The sequence below is a fragment of the Ascaphus truei genome, chromosome 3, assembly GCF_040206685.1.
Source record: "Ascaphus truei isolate aAscTru1 chromosome 3, aAscTru1.hap1, whole genome shotgun sequence".
Classification (NCBI taxonomy): Eukaryota; Metazoa; Chordata; class Amphibia; order Anura; family Ascaphidae; genus Ascaphus; species Ascaphus truei.
In genome coordinates, this window is record NC_134485.1 from 254006861 (window position 1) to 254022061 (window position 15201).

Here is a 15201-nt window from a genome sequence, read left to right on the forward strand (position 1 = left end):
CAATAAGCTTTGCAACATCTGTATCTTTTCTTTTCCTTAGATCTGATTTACATAAGGAGGGAGTTTCTATCCAGATTACCTGCTTCAGTGGAAGACTCCTAGATTCATTTAGTGTTATATTATTTTCATAAGAATCTGTGGGGCCTATTCTATAAACTTGGATAACTAACTCATCAAGCTTTTTGAGCGCTTCCTATGATTAGGCAAGGCAGAAATTCAGAAAGCTCAGATGACCTGCCAAACTCATATGGGAAGTGCATCTCCTGAGCGTTCTCGCTCCTGCTCAAACACACCGAGCGGTAGCTGAAAACAGCTCCAAATCGCCATTTTGATAAAATCACCCCATTCTAGTAGCTCCAATAATCTTATTGAGGCTCTGAACTAGCGAGCTGATCACCAAGGGTGGTGGGATGGGATTTGCGAGGAGGACTTAGAATTTTTTTCAATTTTTCCTGCATCGGATTGAAGCCGGGTGTCTCCAGAGCTGATACACATTAATACCAGCTCCAGAGACCCCCGGCTTCAATCCAATGCACTAAAAATATATTTACAGGCAGCTTCATTACCTTAGCGGCTAACCGCTAAGGCAATGAAAGGGTTAAATACTAGTTCCCAGTTTATTGTGGGTAGTGGGGGTGGGTGAAGGTGGTATTTGGCCTGTGGTGGGTGTTTAGGCCTTGCGGCATGGTTGCGGGAGGAGTTAGTAACGGGTAAATTAATGAAGGGGTTAACTCCTCCCACTAGCCACCCGGTAGGCATAAACACCCAACATGGCCAAATACCACCTTCACCCACCCCCGCTACCCACAATAAATATTAAAACCCAATACTAGCCAATACAGCCATTGATTGCCAGTGTAGTTACCTCTGCCCTCAATGGGAGCAAAGATAACCCCAATCACAATGAATGGGCACCCTACTGCCCACCCTCTCTACCCCCAACAAACCCCCATCACCGTGATTAAGGGGTTAATAGCCATTAGTTTTTCTTTTGATTGTATAGTTGCTGCCCACGGAGAACATGAACTCGGAGGACGGTGAAGAGGACGGCCTTCATCCTGGCAGGGGCAAGTAGAACTTTTATTTACTTTATGCTAGCTGGATAGTGTTTTATTTTTAATGGGCAAATGAGCTATTATCCAGATCTGGAAAATGGTAATTTTGCCCATTATTGTACTTATGTATTTGGATGTTGTTGGGATAGAGGAGATGGGTAGTAGGGTTGTTGTATTTTAATGTTTCTTGGGGGTAGAGGGATTGGGTGAAGGGGGTAGATGCCCCAAGGGTGGGTGGTTATGCCTCTCGAGTGGGTAGCGGGAGTGGTTAACCCCTTTATTACCATAGCAGTTACCACCACTATGGTAGGGAAGAGGTTATCTCCTCCCGTTACCTTCTGGCAGGCCTAACTATCCACCCTGGGGCAACTACCCCCTTCAAACCGTGTACTCAGGTTGAACCCCTTCATTGCCTTAGCTTCTAGCCGCTAAGTAATTAAGCTGTTTTAATTTACATTTTAATAACAGTGTACTGTATCAGGAGGTCTCTCCAGGGGTGAAACGTATTGATTTCAGCCCTGGGGACTCCCTGCTTCCTGAGTTACAGGCCCCGGGAATCGGATTGCAGGGACCCTCGTTGTGTTAATCCGATGGGCCATTAAGAATCTAACAGAAATGTTGAGGCAATGTTGAGGCATTTCCTGTGAGACTGCCCCAGAATCTTCCAGAATTTCCCAGGTAAGTGTTCTAATACTGGTGGCTGGATCTGTACATCTGCTACAATGTTTGGTGTTGTACAGTGTAATGGATGTAAGGCGGTAGTTTTCCGCTAGACATTCTGGAAATGTGGACACTGACCTATCTGTTGAAACTTCTCTTTGTTGGGGGATGAGATTGCTAGGCTGCAGGCTGAAATATGTAGGATATATTAATCCTCTGGCCACACACAGATACCGCCAAAGGGGCCAACACGGTCTCCGAGGCCTCCCACAGGAGCACCATCTGTATTACTGTGGACTCAGCGAGAGTTGTATATTGAAGACTGCAGAAGCACTTTCTACAGTTGAAGAGGAGGTGGCGGTTTTTGGATGTAGATGGAAAATTACTGTTAGGAAAATGTGTTCCCCAAAAAGAAGGCAATGCCTCTTGGGGGATAGGTATATATTTGGTAGTGTGGGAAAGAGGGAGGTAAGGTGCTACAGCTCAAAGGGAGGAGTTCCCACATTCTGGGAATAAAGGCAGCGAGACTGGAAATAGAGGTAGATGTCATTGTCCACTTACAAACTAATGACCTAGCTAAGGATTAATTTGTAAGGACCCGCTGTCGCAGACGTGCTCCCTTGGCAGCAGCACCCTTAAGCAAGATGGTTGAAGTGGCCTCAAAGGCCCTCAGCCAAGATGGAGACTGAGATTGGCTAACTCCGCCAGAATTTGGACTTCTCCTTGCCTCCACCCTGCCCTGATCTTGGACCATGACCCTGAGTACACTGCTGCACCCTGAGCTGATCATAGTACTGTGACCCAGACTACACTGCTGCATCCCATCCTGACCTTGGCCTGTGACCCTGATATTCTACTCGATCAGAACTCTCTGTGTTTAGTTTCCATATAATGCCTCAGCCCTGCAGGTCAGCCTCCTGTTTGAAGATGAGCACTGTCACAGAGTGTAATGAATATGGGACGGCTCATAGGTAGATAATATTTTCAGTGGCTTTTTCAGAGGTATTGCCAGTACAGTATTGAGGGGTGGGGAAGGCAAGGACTCTTTTCACCAGAGAGTCCATGGTTGAGAAAATGATTTGAAGAGGAGGGATTTGGATTTATTGGATATGGCTGTTCCACTATTGGCCTATGTAAAAGAGATGGCCTGCATGTATCTTGGAAAGGAACGAAGATACTCCGTGAGCTGCTCGGGTGCTTTTTTAACATAGCTGTGATGGAGAACGAAATAAGTAAGGATAAATGTAACTGTCCACCCCCCGCAAAAGGAAGTGATTAGAGGGGGCTTTACAGCAGAAAACATATTAATCGGAACAGAAGTCGGCTTAAACAAAAAAAACAAAAAACAGATGAACAAAATAAGCAAAAGGAAACGGGGCATTTAGAAAAGCAATAAGCAAGGTTTTCAGGCTATGTGTACAGATGCTCTTAGTTTGGGAACAGCCAGAACTAATTTCATTAATGAGAAGTGATAATTTGGATTTTGTGACAGTTACTGAGTCATGGTCAAGGGACATCTGGCCATGGGATAAGGGGTGTATGTGCCCCTTGGGCCAATCCAAGTTCCAAAGTTCAGGGCCGGCAGCGCATCATGTGTGTGGTTGCAAGCTGCAGAAGGGATGTTCCCCAGGAGGTAGCAATAACTGCAGTACCTGTCTCTGTCCAAAGGGAGCGCCATTGAGCAGCCAGAATGCACAGTTGCTGCAAATCCCCTGGCCCTTGTGGTCTCAGGCTACACATGGGATGAACATTTAACTTCTTCCTAATTCTATGTTATACAGGTCAGTGTATCTAGTGTATGCGTATATTCTAGTGTATTTGGTTATGGGCATTTCACAGTGACCAAATGACCGCCAGCGCTTCGACGGGACCTGTCGCCGATGAGTGTTTTGCCACTAAGGTAAATGCCTAAGCTTAACCCTTACCCTAAAACCCCCTACCGTAACTGCTAAAACTCCTAAAGTTAACTCCCTACCCTAATCACTAAAACCCCTAAAACTAACCCCATAATCTGGCCACTAAAACTTACCTTCTAGAAGCTTCCGGCGGCAGATCGGCTGCGGCAGAGGGTCCCTCTGTGGCCGAACGCCGGGAGTCATTTGGTCGCGGTGACATGGCTGAGTCCCATTCCGAGTGTATATACATGTGTACAGACACACATTAAAAAATATATATATATATATATATATATATTGTGATGCCGTCACTGCCCTCTAAGGGCTAGAATGGGGCAGTTGTGGGACTTTACAGCTCTCATAGAGTTAATCATTCTGGAAAGGTCTGTTCAGCTGTGAGTTAATGAGCTAATTAGCCTAGCCTGTATAGTCAAGAAGTGATACAGAGATTTCCCCCCCCCCATGCTGCCAGACACACACTGTTGAGAGTTATTCAGAGAGGGTGAGAGACGCTGCTGCTATACTGATCTGAAGGCACACACAGACAGCCCTGTGAGAGACTGAAAGGGGACCTGCTGCAGGTACACTGGGTAAAGTGGGGAAAGAGTTTAGTTCTCCCACGATTAGTTAGGGACTAAGCAGTATTAGTCAGTACTCCTGGAAGGAGTTAGGTCTTTTGTTTCTGTTTTGTGTTATGAGTTAACCCTGTACCTGCTTTGTACCCTGTAAATAAACCCCTGCTTAGAAAGTACAGTGTTTCCTGCCTTTGATCTGGACAAAAGATCCGACGCTGGGACTGAGACGTCACAATATGTATACTGTGACAGTCACAATCTTTGTATGCTAGAGAGAGCTTGCAGGATGTATGATTTCCAGTATGCATTGGTTAAATTCTGGAGAGGCAATCAGCTAGTGTGTTCCTGTAAACTGCTGAATGAGTTTAAAAGCAGCCAGTAAGCTGCCAGAGCAGAGAGACTTTCTCCAACCAATAGGACACTGGTTGGTACGGTTACCCAGGCCTGCTGGGACCACCTGGGACCCACACCCAGAAACCTGTGTTACAGCCTGTTGATGAAGCAGAGCTGCATTTCTGCGAGGTGCTGCAATATCCAGAGGGATTTCCTGGAGACTCCTTGGAAGGAGTTCCCAAACCTCCAGATCAGGGCTTTATAGTTATAGTTTGTAATGTTTAGCACTGGACGTTAACCTAGCTACCCAGTTGGACAGTCAGGGCCATTGATGTCTAATTAGCCTCCCTACTGTGGAGTAGGCTTTATTTAAAAAATATGACGAGGATAAATAGTTACTGAGGTTTTACAGCAGATAGGAAAATAGGCAGGCTAGGTGAGCCAAGTGGTTCTGTCTTCCACTTTGGTGGCTGTACTTACCCATTTCTCATAGGTTAATCCAAATATCGTGTCCCTGCCTGTCACTGTAATGCCCTTAAACTATTCAGTGTATCAGTATAGAAATGAAGGGGTTAGTGTGATATTTTGAACGCGCTTGCTTTGTGTCTCATGAGATTATCAGAGTCAAAGCTGACCATTAATAATGGGCCAACTTTGAGTCAACTAAGCTAACTAAAGAATAGCATATTTACAAAGTGAGTGATGGGCGTTGATGTGAAGGGATACAGATATGGTTTGATCTGACCGCGCAGATCTTTAAGGGAATTCCTGAGTACTCTGGATAGCAAAAGAGGGTGGGACCAAAAGTGCATTCTCTATTTCTGTACAGATTTACAATATACTGTATGAGAGATTTGGGAGATAATGTACCCACACAAGAATTAGAAATATATATTTCTGACGAGCGAGTTCAGCTTTATAAAATGATATCATAGTTACATAGTTACATAGTAGATGAGGTTGAAAAAAGACATACTGTCGCGGCCGAGTTTATTCTAACACTTACCCGGTCTCGGCCGCGACAGATACCGGGCACGCGCCGAGGTGTCCCGTGCGCGTGCCGGAGCCTCGGAGGATCGGTCCTCCGATCGAGGCACCCCCCCTCCCCTCTCCGGGTCCACCGGGTCCCACGGAGCCCCCCACCGCCATCCCCCACATGTCAGCAACCCCGGGCTCCCTTCGGGGAGCCCTGGGCACGCGCGCATGGCGCGCACGCACCCGATGAAGCGTGACGGCGCTAAATTTAGCCAACAGATACTTTATCCTTATTGATCCAGAGGAAGGCAAACAAAAAAACCCCATTAAGGGGAAAAATTAATTCCTTCCTGACTCCAAGAATTGCCAATCGGATTAATCCCTGGATCAACATCCTTCCCATATATACTTATTTGGTATATCCCTGTATACCTTTCCCATCTAAAAAGATGTCCAACCGTTTTTTGAAGAAATCTATTGTATCTGCCATCACAGTCTCCATGGGTAATGAATTCCACATTTTAACTGCCCTTACTGTAAAGAACCCTTTCCTTTGTTGCTGGTGAAATTTCCTTTCCTCCAACCTTAAGAGATGGCCCGAGCCCTTTGTGCTGCCTGTGGGATGAATAGTTCTTTTGAAAGCTCCTTGTATTGTCCCCGAATATATATTTGTATATAGTCATCATATCCCCTCTTAGACGCCTCTTTTCTAATGTAAATCTAATTTAGCTAGCCTCTCCTCATAAGTTAGATTGTCCATCCCCTTTATTAATATCATTACAGAATACCTCAGATACCTGTTTACTCATACCAAAGTAGAAATGGCGTTGGCAAAAGTGGTATCTGCACCTTCGGAAGCATCATGCGAACACATTGATGCAGGGAGCATTATTCTGGGGGTTCCAGAGAGAAAGTTATAGGGTAATTCATACTTTCAGATTAATTTTCTTTCCCACCCAGAAATGTCACAGGAGATGGATGAGTGGGAAAATATTACACACCCAGCAACATGGGCTTATTCTGGTCCCATTGCAAAGTTTGAGTATAAAAACATGCATTTGGGATATCCAAACTAGAATTCAACATAGAGGTATTATGTAAAATAACATGTGGATTCTCTTATTTCAACTTCAAGCCCTCTTTGAAGGAATTTAGTATGTGGCTACATTTTTTTTTGTTTAATTCCCCGTTATTTTATGAAACTGTCTGCATTATTATATTGTATGTCTTTGTAACATTTATTTTCTGTAAACAAGCACTGTACCGATTTTTTTTTATATTAATGCTGCAGTTCAAGCTGCTGTTTAAAAAAAAATATATATATTTTTTCCCATTGAATATGTGCATCAATACAATCTGCACAATGACAAGTGATTAGCTAAGCTGCAGATCGATCTGTTCTCCTGTAATCGACTGTAATCGATCGCTTGCTCAGGGTTGTTTAATTCAGTTCTTGCACAGCCTTTTGAGCAATGTAGTTCCTGGAGTATGACTGACTGGGCAGTTACTAGATACAATTGGTTCACTGCTAGAGAGAGGGCGGGGCTCAGGAGCTGGAGCCTATCAGAAGGGGAAGGGGCGGTGACTTTGGAAATGCTTCCTACATTAGAAACATTAAAAATGTCTTTAAAACATTTTTGTTAAATGCTACAAGTATTTTCTCATAGTACAGAGCTGATTTATTTAAAAAAAAAAAAAAAAAAAACACACACGTAGGATATTGTTTGAACTGCTGCTTTTAAATCAATTTTTTTATAAATACTGTCTTTGGGGTCTAATTGAACCTATAACCTTGTAGAAGACATTAACTGCATTTTCAGACACATTTATTTGTGTTAATGACATATTTTCCCACTAAACTGGAGCAAGGACTATGGAGGGTAAGATTCAATTATTCCTGGTGGGGGGAGCGTATAGAAGTATTTTTGGGGGAGATATTGCTCATTTTGAGGGCCCTGTGGGGAGGTGAGTCACCAGGATGAAGAACCCCTTTGGCACACAGTCACATGCTCACAGGTGAGGCATACGTGACATTACCTTTTCCTAAGAGCCATGATTTTGAGATGCTTGAGATTTTAATACTGTTTTAATTCATATGACACTACCTCTTTTAGCTGTAGATAATTATCTAGATACATATCTGGTGTGGCCTTGACAGCGGCCATACATCTTTGGAAGGTATAAGACATACCATAATGTAGGCAGCTAGGGGTTTTTGCAAGCAACTTTTTCTTAAATTTAGGATTGAAATGAACTCTGATGTGCCCACACAAACTAATATCCTGTGAACTCTGACCATTGTAGTGTTCATATTTCACCAATTACTGCAGACCAGACCCAAAGGTATATGTATGTGTAAGGGGGGGAGAGAGGGAGTCTAAGGGTGGAAGAGAGAGAGGGAGGAAAAGGGAAGGGGGCGGGGGGGGGGGGGGGGGAAGAGGGTTGCCGTTCCTAAGAATGTCATAATATATATACAGGGTTCCTTAACCAAAAACAGGTTAAAAAACACTGGTCTACACTATATCCTCAGTTTACAGTGTACTGCAGTGAGTTAAAACATTCTTGTGACTCATTGGGGATTGTCCATTAAACTGTAAAAAATTGTCATGCACAGTTTAATAAATAACCCCCAGTGACACTCGTTACCACACTCATTTCCTCCTACAGTTTGTAAGATGTTAAGAAGTGGAGTAACACACAGGTAATGATGCACACCTGAGAAAAAGAACAAAATGCTGTTTTCTGAACTTTTATTGATTTTATTGCAATCAGATCGGTCTGTTGTTTACATAGTATTTTAACTGAGAGAAACAGAATTATCACATATTCACCTCTTTATCCATCTCGCTCTACACAGAAATAAAATATAAAAAAATACCAGCATGGAAAATAAAGTCTGTTTCAACAGGTGGGTCCAATTAATGTTGATACTCTGCTTGAAGGTCACTTTTATTTAACCACCACAAAGTTGTTCAGCTGATAAGCACAGATAGTCATATCAAAGGTGATACATACAGTAGTTAAATAGTATGATAGCGTTTTCCTTCGATAGCACAGTTGTACTTTATTTTTACACAGTGATTTATCAATGCACACAAGGAGTATGTACAACAGTGTTTAAAGCAGCCACTCATGTTCAAGTGCTCCCATCTGGAGACCCTCAACCATGTTGCACAGATAAAGAGGTATCACTGTGGTTCCTCTACTCGTGCTGGATGGAGGCACTTCCAAGCTGTTCCTATGGAAGTCTCCTGGCCTATGCAGCTCATCACACACACAAAACATTCTGTTTAACAGCTGGTCTTACAAAAACCAAAAACATGTGTGTATCTGCTAAATAGGTACAGTTGGAAGGTATGGTCAGTCTACAAAATATAGCAGCACTAAGTATTGATTAAAATATGTACCTCCTTCTCCTAGTTACAGAATGGGGGACTGGAAGAGAAAAACAACAACATTTTATGATGACTTTCCCTGGAGAATGGGAAGTGAGAATGGGAATGGGCAGTGAGGTTGGACAGATGTAGTATGAGGTTGGACAGATGTAGTATGCAGTATTACCATACACTTCAAAAAGATGAGGAGTGGGGGATACCAGACTGTGTAGCAACGGTAAAGACGAACTGCTGCTTTAAAGTCATCAAGTGTCTGGTGAAAGATGCTGTACACCGCACACAGAAATAAGTGCAGTTTCCTCCCCCCACTTTATTTTGCACGCAAGAGCTATGTAGGTCTGCTATTGAACAGCAATCTTTAAATTACCTTGTGATATGTTAAATATTTATATGGATATACACATATATATTGACATGATAAAACGTTAAAGCTTTTAGTTTATCAATTCTACCTTGCAGCCATGTAATACTTTGAGTTCTTCTCATTACTTTCTTTCTCCCCACAGAATCCCCTGTCACATACTGACATGTAGAAAATCTGATAAAAGGATGACAGATGTGACTAAAATATACAGTAAGACGGACACCCCGAGAGTTTGCTTTCTACCAGATAACCTCATCCTATGGAGACTTTAATACCTACTTTGTTCTCAGCAATGCTTTGGGTATGAAGTTGTGCCTAGATCTGTACAAGAAAGAGGTACAGCTCAACCCAGTTATAACGCGATCCGTTACAGCGCGAATCTGCTTATAACGCGATGCAAGCGTGGCTCCCAATTTTCGTATTTATGAATACTTTACAACACGATTATTGGTATCTTAAATACTTTATTATACAATGCATACAATTGTACATAATTTCTAACGCGATCTGCTTATAACGCGATGTGATTCTTTGGACCCCAAGCACAGCGTTATAAGGGGGTTGAGCTGTATCTACTGGTTTTCTAACTTGATGTTCCACACAAAAGTTGACAAGTTCAACATTGGCTGTGGCTTTGCTCTTTGGCCACTGATAAAGAGCCATATTTTGAACAATGATCCAGATATTACTATAAAGGATAGTTTTTAACCTCTACAGTGCATCTGTGGCATTCTCAGGGCATCACGGGGGCAGGCATGCTAGTAACTCTTATGACATTCTGAAAAGATCTCCGTACTTTTGTCGGTATCAAAGAGAGATTGTGTTTACATCTCAATGGGGGCTGTGAACGAGATCTGCAACTTCGCATGACATCCGTGTGATCAATACATAAACACAATACCAGAACATTAATTGGTTCATCTGAAGCAGTGACTTAAGTGGTCTTGAAAAGTTACATACTACATCCACATGAAGAACTTGGTTGGTTCTAAAAAGATATACACGTATTAACAATAATGTGCTAGAGATAAATCCATAAAGCTCAGGTAAATCAGGGCCCATAACGTGACAGTACCTAAAACAGGAATAAACATTATTTTCCCTGAGGTGAACGTGTATTTTCAAAGCTAATTACATGCCGTTGTACATCTCACTAGCATAAGGTTAACGTCACGTCATTGTAGCATAATGTTGCGTTATCATCCAATAATGTGATGGTACACCAGTCCTGGCACTGCTCCAATCCAAACCCTGAAATAAATGTTTAACTCCAGTTGAGAAAGTTTTGTAAATGTTCTTTTTCAGCGTTTGGATGGGAGTCATGCCAAGTTTAGATATGGTAACGTTTAGTTCCCGCGTTAACCTTCACAGACTTTGGTGGATATGCGATGTATGTTAAGGCAACACCTCATTTGCATGTCGTTATCAAGAACGACCATTATAGTTGATGCTATGCTTTTTATAGGAGAAAACACTATTTAACGTTACATCACTAAATAACAGAGTTTTGTGATCTGGGCTTGAATCTGTCACATCGCATCTCTCACATGCAGCTACATAGTGGTATAGTCATGAAACGGCTTTAACGTTCTGGTAGCGGGTCAAGCTCCTATAAGTAACATGCATTAATTAAGATGCCCAATCTGTTTAAAACAGTGCAAATGTTCAAGAAAATAATATATGAATATAGCATCAGTATAAACAAATGAACCAAATACAGTGGGGTGATTAAATGAATCTCTCTCTCTCACACACACACAACTTATATATAATTAAGCAACTTAAAATGATTATTTGTATGTTCAGTAAAAGGCTCCTGATGATTACTTGAGCAGGTAACAGGTATCTGACATATAAACATAGCTGTAGCAGGGAAAGGCAGAGCTGTGGCCAGACAGAGATTAGAAGGACATATAGGGTTTTTGCAGCAATATGAACGGTAAGAAACTTGTAGTTTTGTTACATTTGCTGCAGAGGTTTACTCTGCATACAGACCTGGTGCAGTATTTGCGACACTACAGAGGAAGAGGAATGATAGTATTACATGCCAAATAATGCACGATGGGCTAATGTCACACAATGTGCTGTGAAGCCGTTGACCTACATTATATTTAACAAGATTTTAATCCCATTCATTTGAATGGAGCGGAACTTTTCCAGCACTAAAATGCTCTATCTCCTTTTCCCCCTCCCTATATCATCAATATTTATGGTGTTGACCCTTGGGTATCACTATACCTTGTCTTTTATTCAGAATTGCTATATAAGCCATTTATACCTTGTGTATCCCTTATTGCAGCATATTTGCGTTTTTATTTATGAGATATCTTATTAATTACTCCTTTATTATGTTCTATAAGTACAAAATGTATACTGTATGTATGTATTTTATTGTAGTATGTACAGTACAATCTTTCAGCATGTGTTTGGATATCAATGCTATTACGTGGTTGTGTAGTTGTAATTTTCCCCTCCCTCTGTTCGCATATAACGTAATCTGTTGACAGTCCCACTAATTATATTTGCGCTATAAAGAACATACGTAAGAGAGGGAATTCATTGCCCTGACGAAGTCACTCAGTGACGAAACGCGTACGGATCCGAATGAGACGGACGATTGACGTCATCACGCATGCGGACGCCTATGAGCCGCCAATCAGCTGTTCCACGCGCATTGTGTGCCCTGTGTACCGGAAGGCTGCAGTTTCTATACACGCTACCTGGTAGCTGAGTTTCCCCCCCGTTTACCCTGCTATTTGTGCTGCATTAGACACATCAGGACTTCTCCTTGTCATTGATACCGGAGATTTAAGATCTGTTACAGATGAGTAATCATTAGAGATATTATCTCTCTAACATGCTGATATTCAAGCTCCGTTTGGCATTAAATATTTTACAGATTTACACTATGGGGCATGAAGCTTCTCTTTTTTCTTTTCTAATATATATTATTATATTTTTTCTTTTCTAATATATATTATTATATATAAATATATATATACACACTTTTCTCATCAGTACTCTATGGATCATTTTGCTCAATCTGTTGGTAACGACATGTTGAGCCTGCAACCCATGTAAGGTGGACCCTTTCAGCAGGTTCTTACACTATTAATCTATACTGTGTCCAACCTCTATTTAATTAGCAGGTCCTAGTACATACACGATGGTTAGTCATTGCGAGCTTTATTCCCCCAGTAGATAGGTGGGGAAGGTTTGCTGCAGACATAAGCTTGCGAAGTACTGTATATATATTTTTTTGCACTTTATTTTTCTCACTATTTTCTAGGGCAGTAACCAGTTGCACTGTAGTTAACACATATCACCTACTGTATAGTGCTTCTAAATTCTAACTCCTTAGGCACTGCATGTTAAAACGGAATCCCTAAATATATTCAATTCTATATCATGTATTTCCCTTTTCTGATGGCATGAACATATCTGCATCAAATGTAAGAAGTTTCTTCAATCCTACATCGGGGCTGATTCTATATTTGACAAAGCGCCCAATCGGGCTGTTTTCAGCCAAAATTCCTCTTTGACTTCAATGTGTAATTGTGCCTGAAAATAGCTCATTCGGCCACTTCAGCATATATAGAATCAGCCCCATAAACTCAAATCTATAGAATATAAAATCGTTGTCCCCTTGCAAACCACAAATTCCTAAGATTCTTAAACAGATTCCTTCCTGTAATGTCTCAGATGATTAGAGGGGTATGTTCACCATTTAATTTTCTCAATGTGTCATGCAATATAGCCGTCATATTTACGATGATGCAGCATGTTTAATGATTTTTCTTACAAGGTTTGTTATTAATAAATTAAACGCCCTGTTATTGGATAATAATAATTTATCAGCTGGATAACATCACATCTCTACCTAGTAATGCACTGTATGCTACAAAGAGGTCACTTTTTTTCACATATGTATCATTTCACTGCCTGTAATAATAAAGAAAACAATCATCACCATGAGACATCACTGTTGAAGTCTTGTATTGAGGTACCAGCAACGCATTGCTTATTAAATGCTGGCCTCTCAGCTAGTGTAATGGTTAAAAGAACCACTAGGATTATACAAAGCAGTCTTTATTTCCCATATTATCCAACCATATGATATTCAAGTGTGTAATGTGTTATAACAAAATCAAAATGCAAGTCTCATATTAGTCCTAGTATATAGTATGAATCATTTCAATGCCATCTATTCCATGATGGACACACCTGCATCTCTCTCACTGCATACCTCAATAAAAGGGGTTGTCTTGCATGGCTGGCTTTTGCTGCATTCTGCATGCAGAGTTTTGTGATGCTTTCATGCCACTCTAGACCACTGATCACCTTAGCTGGTATTTTGTGGGTGTCATTGCAAAATATGAAATAAAAGGGTTGTATATCAATCCCCTAGCTGCGAAACTGGGACAAAAAAATGGTGCAACTATAGACCCATATTGATCGATGTAGAAATCCCATTGAAAGCAATGTCACTTTAGTACATAATCCCCATCATCTCTCTGCTGGAAGATGAAAACGCTCAGTTAATCAACAGGTGTCCATCAATCAATTGTCGAGCAGACCTGCATTGAGTGCTGCAAAAGAGCTTAGTAAGCGTGTAGGGCAGTAATGCAGCATTCTCAAACAGCGAGCGAAAATTCTTCTTATTTAAGGTTGAAATGACAAGTATAGTAAATGGCATGCAGCTGCAAGAGAAAGAACAAATCAATTAGCACAGACGTGCTGGAAAGAATATTAGTTTTACATACTTGGGGTAACGTCAGGTCAGAATACAGACTGGTGAATAAATACGCATATGTAAGTTGCTGAGAGAACCTATTTGCTGTGACTTCATTTCCATGACGTATGCTGCCCAAGAGCTTCCTCCACAACCGATTATTCTGATTGTGGCTATGTTGTCAAGAATACTGTCATTTCACAGTCACGTGCATTGCCATCGATACTTTGTCAATGCCAGAAATACAGGCCCTTCCAGCACTAAAGGATTAAAATATGTGAGACCATGTACGGCGCCTCACTGTGCTGCTCTCTTAAAGCAGTACAAGCACAATGTGACCTAACGTGGCTTCCTACTTTGCAAGCGTGCTGCAATTTCTAGTTTGGGAATTGCAAACTTTTTGTTAACCGGTGTTGGGGTGAGGTGGAAGTTAGAACACGCGTATCAAGCTTGTCCGCTTCATTAAAAGCACATAGGTCAGCAAGTGGCTGATGGATCTTAAAACTGAGTCTCTCATCCATTATATAGAACACCAGGTGAAATCTTCAATAGCCGCACTATGCAATAATCAGTCTCATTTGAGACATTGTACTTCATCTTTATATTTTGTTGCAGGTGCGTCCAGAAACCTGCAATAACATATGACGCTGAAGTACAATGTCTGGCCATGAAACTGATTTCGGAAGAGTGTGGCTATGGAATACTCCACCTGTGTTGCTGATTTTTATGGCAGAGTGCAGGTCCTGGCCTCTCTTTACAGACCAGCACCAACTGATGAGAGGAAGCTATTTCACCGTTTGAAATCCGGATATTCACCATTGTCTCTTAGCATACATTTCTTCCACTGCTGCCAGGGATTCTGGGGAATGACATGCAAATGAGCACAGTGTCACCTTTTGCTTCTTATGAATTTAAACATGGACAACACCTATAGGCATATGTTTGCCGTGTTACACAGCGTTACAGCACAGCCTGGGTTAAGACGTGCATGGCCAGTAAATCTACTCACAGGCAGACTGTTTCGACCTTTTGGGTCCCATCAGTGTGAGGCCGATTATACTGGTTATACTGGCTTTGCAATGTGAAGCTGGGATAGGTTTGAACCACACATTAAATAAGTTATGGTGGGTAAAAAAGTGACAAAATCCCTCCAGCGTACAGCATACAGCAAATACAAATATCACAAGAAGGATTTCTGAAAACTGCACCCTACATAA

At 41.6% G+C, this 15201-nt stretch overlaps 1 protein-coding gene across 2 annotated transcripts in view; it reads right to left on the reverse strand.

The window, feature by feature from the left end:
* Window positions 1-8213: 8213 nt before the first annotated feature.
* The window catches only part of ATP11A (ATPase phospholipid transporting 11A), a 273658-nt gene continuing 266670 nt past the window's right edge, over window positions 8214-15201 (reverse strand). Inside the window, exon 32 of one of the 2 annotated variants that reach the window (XM_075590677.1) lies at window positions 8214-13952. The gene's annotated coding sequence lies outside the window, so the exon portion shown is untranslated. The remainder of the gene's footprint in view (window positions 13953-15201) is intronic. The other variant, XM_075590679.1, reaches the window with a different exon arrangement.